This window comes from Palaemon carinicauda, chromosome 34 (assembly GCF_036898095.1).
Source record: "Palaemon carinicauda isolate YSFRI2023 chromosome 34, ASM3689809v2, whole genome shotgun sequence".
Lineage (NCBI taxonomy): Eukaryota > Metazoa > Arthropoda > Malacostraca > Decapoda > Palaemonidae > Palaemon > Palaemon carinicauda.
The window spans coordinates 69,977,020-69,982,405 of NC_090758.1; positions in this window are offsets into that span (position 1 = coordinate 69,977,020).

Consider the following 5,386-nt stretch of genomic DNA (forward strand, 5'->3'; position numbering starts at 1 on the left):
GTATATATATAGAAACTGTATATACATATTTACATGTATACACAAACACCCATATATATATATATATATATATATATATATATATATATATATATATATATATATATATATATATATATATATATATATATATATATATTATTTGAAAATAATAGAGAGATGAAAAAAAAATACGAATGCAAAAAATTCAAGCATTTATTAGGTGAATCTGAAGCAACACTTTCAGCAAGGTAAAAAGCTATCTTGAACTATTACATTCCCAGGAAGACAACGAAGCCGCCCAGATGTTTGGTACCCTAGGCACTGGTTACCAAATCCCCCTACACTTCGAATACCTCGAATCCTAAAAAAACAAAAGAAAGCTGTCAATCAACGAGACAAAATTCAATATCTGTGACAAGACAAAGTTACAAAAGTTTTCTAAAATTTAATATCACAGTTAATTAAAGGATCTCGCAAGTGTAAAAAAAAATTGACTGACTTAAAGAGATAATTAAGGAATCGAGATTATTTTTAGAAGTTTGATGAAGGCGCACTAAAATAATAGGGCAACTTTAAAGTCTTGTTCTGTGTGCCAAACGGAACGAGACCTACCTCAAAGAATGCCTTGCGCTGGTTTGTTCAGTTGAGTAATCCATTCAGGTGCGTAATCCATTCCGGTGCAATAATCCATCCAACGGTCACAACTTGATAACATCTTGATGGAAAGTTTCTTTGGACGTAACAGCAGATCTCGTTTCCCGCCCATCAGTAATTACGAAAGCAGGGATGATTAACGTGAAGTCTTACATGAAACGCATGGTAAAGTTATTCTCACTGTGAAACAGCACACGACTTCATGCAATACTGAAAATAATATTCACGTCAATTTATAAGAATATTAGCCACTTGTGTTCACCGTGAAGAGTGGAAGGAATCTGCCCCGTCTTGGATAACCTTCGCCAAGGTAAACAGTAGTTTTAAGCGGCGGTGGCGATAAAACGCGTAACTAGCATTCAAGGTAGTTACGCTCATTAAGGTATATAAATGGTGTCTCGAACTATTTAAAGCACACAGCAAGGCTTATGCAATTAATAAATAATAAGATCCTTTAATCTTACTGCGTATCAGTCAAAATACAAGGAAACCAGAAAAATAAAAAAAATTGAAAAATGTACTATAGATACAGTTTTTCGTATACTCCCCACAAAACATTAAATTATTGAATAATTTAATCATAAATACCAATTAATTCAATACCCGAGCGACAACAAACAAATTGCCTTAAAGCTAAAAACCATAACCAAAAGTTTACAAGATCAACTACTCGAAACCTAAGAGTTTCCTATTTTTCCGTTTACACCTTTCAGCAGCAACTCTAGGTTTACATGCGCGTCGAGTCTGACCCTGCAAATTATCATCAATAGGCTTCTCAGCAACACTGTCTTGCTCAATTTGGTTCTCAGGCCTTAAAAGAAATATAAGGTTAGAAACGTGTCTCTTAGTAATTTCTCTTGTCTTGCCCTTCAACACAACAGCACCAGTAACTTCTCCAATATCATTGACAGTCACTTCCTTAACCAAACCCATAGGATACTGGTTAGGCTTACAATAGAGTTCTTTTATTAAAACAATATCATTCTTCTGTAAAGAGGTATGTTTAACAGGAAGGTATCTGTTCTTTTTGTCAACAGCTTGCTGAGTTAATGTAGCCAGGAACTCCGAATGATACAAATCCACAAGATTATTCCTAACCTTTCTCAAATGAGAAAAGCAGTTTTTAATTTTGCTTGACTTGTTAAGAGTATAGGTGGGATCATCTGCAATCTCTGGTATCCTCTGTAAATCGGGAATTATATTAACAGAAGTAAGGTCATAGCCACGAATCAAGCTCTCAGGGGTAATAGGCTGAGGAACTGATGCGTCTAAATTTTCCCCACGCAAAGCCTCTTTGAAAGCAATAGGCCTTCTGTTCACTAAATGTACAGTCTGAGCAATCAAAAATTCAAAGTCCCTTACCTTCAGTACATTATTTTTTATAGAACCATAGACGAGCTTCTTGGTCATCTTAACACAAGTCTCTACCATCGATCCAAGTTGGCTCTGGCCTTTGAAAAAATGTTCAAACTGAATCGGTTTGACTCCATTTTCCTCCAAATACAGCTTGACCTCGGGATCCCTTAGAAAGTCCATGATGATGTTGGCTCCAGCTACTAGTTGAGTGCCCATGTCAGAAATGCATAACTCTGGCAAACCAAACTCAAAACAATGTAACTGGAAGGCTCTTAAGAACTCCTTTACCGACAAGTCATAGCAAAGTTTTAAATTAATTGCCCTACTCCAATTACAAGTTATACATAATAACCAGACTTTAACCTTTTGACTGTTAATATGCACAAAATATGGACCCATATAATCCATAAAAATATACCTGAAAGGAATTTCTGGTGCATTAATTCTGAAATCTCTGTAAGAGTTCTGGTTAAGCTTGATAGCCCTTTCATTAAAACGTCGACACACAACACAAGACTTCAACACCTTTTTAAGTGTAGAATAAGACTTAGACATCCAAAACATTTTACGCATCTCTGAAAAGACAGAATACACACCTGCATGAGCAAACCGTTCATGATAATCTCTGATAATCAATGTAGTTAAAGTACTATCCTTAGACAACAAAATAGGAAACCTATACCTCCCTTCATCTTTAAGTCTGGACAGCTTTCTTCGTACTCTTAACAGTCCTTCTCTGTCAATATAAATATTAAGTTGTCCAACTATTCTTGGCACGTCCTTAAGTAAACGTTCACTAGAGTTAAAATATTCAAGTTCTTCAGCAAAATAACATCCCTGGTCCCTGGACAGCAACAATCTACTAGCCTCTGCAAAAAAATTATGATCACTGCGAAAAGCCTTTAAATGGTTAAATTTGTCAGGATCCCTAGCCATCACCTTAATTTTCAGCTTATTGACAAACAATAAAACATTGCGATAAATCAAAATTAATCTATGAAAGCTAGAAACTCTTGAAGTCATCTGAAAATGTTCAATTTCTATATCCTTACTACTAATGTAGGCACCCAAACTGTTTACTGGTATCTGAATATCCATTTTGGGATCTGGTACCACAAACTCCAAAGTATCCTTACTATGTTCCATTCTTGGAGCATTTACAAGGTCTGGACCTGTAAGGTAGTTAGTTTTCATGAGTGATTTATAAGAGAGACAACGTGTAATACAATCCCCGGGATTTTCTTCTCCAGATACAAACGAAAATATAACTTTGTGTTTTAAGCACAGTTCACTAATCTCGTGTAACCTGTTTTTCACAAACACAGAACATTTCTGTAGTTTATCAAGATTGTGAGTGTGCGAATATATCCAAGATAAAGCTACAAGGCTATCTGAATAAACCCTTAATTCCTGAATCTTAATAGGTTTAATGCAAGAGGGACCCGATAATTCTTTGTATAAATCTAAGAGACATTCCACTGCTAAGGCAATACTTTGTAGTTCAAGGGAAGGCATACTTTTAGATTGAAGGTTTTTTCCTACCATACGATTTTTTGCAAAAGCAAAACTTAGCTTACCTGTGGAAATACACTGTATGTATATCACTACTCCAAATATACATTTGCTACTGTCAGAATAAGCTATCAGCTTGTAAGTGTCATCTCTGCTTCCGCAAACCTAGGAACTTTGATGACAGGAGCAGCATTTGCTTGCTTAGCAATATTTTGCCATTCTCTCGAACGTTCTTTATCCAGTGCTTGATCCCAACTCAAGTGTTGATCACATTGTAATCTGTGTAGGAAGAGCCTGCTTCTATTAAGTAAAGGGCCATTAAAATTATAAAGATCATACTGCGACGCAATAGTACGTAAAACTTCCCTCTTGGTATTGGCCTTAATGTCAAGATTTATGGGCTTGGTGGATAAACAGTCCTTTTCCCGATCCCACACTAAACCAAGCAACTTTACGTTCCTATCAGTCTTAACCTCATTCTCTGAATCTATGATTTCTTGCAAATTAGAATCATTTGTTATGAACTGTTGTAACCTAAAATGGTAGGGTTTAAAAATACCTTTAACCTGTTTATAGGCCCATTCAAGTTCAGCAGAAGAATCAAAAGCAATGGCACAGTTGTCCATATAACTCAACTGATATATCAGTTTTTTGAGTTCGACCAGAGACTTACTTTCATCATCAATATCGAGGATCAAAATCTTATACAAAGCTAACATTAGCAGTGCTGGACTACATCTTAATCCAAAACTTAGCCTAACATTCTTAAAAGCTACAATAGTATAGTCTTTCTTTTCTACATCACGGAACCATAAACAAAGTAACCTGTTACTGTCCACGTCGTTTAAAGATAAATTATTAAAGGCCTGACAAATATCGAAACACAGCAAATTAAATCCAAACCTCAGATGCAATAATGCTGCTACAATCTTTTGATTTAAAGTAGGGCCTGGAAAAATGGCTTGGTTGTGACTAATTGTTAGTCCCCTACCCTTACTCTTTTGGCAAAGATTAGAGAGGTACACAACTCTACATTTAGTAGTTTCCCTCTTCAATTTAAATACACCCATGTGGGGAAGGAAACTGTGACTTGGGTGTTCTTCTAGGAACTGGGGAAGATTGTCAATTCTCTGAATTATTCCACTCTTTAACTGGTCTTTAAATACTTTGTCCATAAGGGATAATTTATTTTCGTCTTTTTGAAGTTTCTTCAAATTAGATTTTAACACCATTAAAGCCAACTCATAATTTGTACCCAATAGATGAGCCACCTTAAAATTCCACAAAAGAGGGACTACAATCCTACCATCACCATCTCTTACCATATTATCAAGGGCATACTTTACTAGCTTGTTATTAAGCTCTGAATCTTCAGCTTCTGGGCCTCCGTTACTCATGTTCGTGTACCTGGAACAATTCTCCTCCAAAACATGGTTTAATGCTTTTTCAAGCTGAGATTCTATAAGGTTTCCCTTCTCGTCCAATATGGAAAATTCTGTAGGGAGTAAACTTTCTTCAATGGTAAGGTCAGATAAAAGACAACTGTTAATATTCATATCAATATTGAACTCTGGAACTGTAGCCATATTACCACTACTAACTTTATATGGTAAATAAGGGAGATCTTGAAGGAGTTGGTCTGTATTACCCTGCAATAATATCCCTGCCTGGGTTTCAGCATAAACTGAAGTTCTATTTAACCCAAATAAAATCTCATTCTGAGGTAAGCAGTGGCATGACTTTGACCCTAGAATGAAGTCGACATTATCAATAAAGTTATCATGACATGAAAGGTTCTTATCAGCTAACATGTAACCTCTGTCTTTGAATCCTTGTACAACTTTACCCAATTGAGGAAGCTTCAATGAAATACTTATACTTG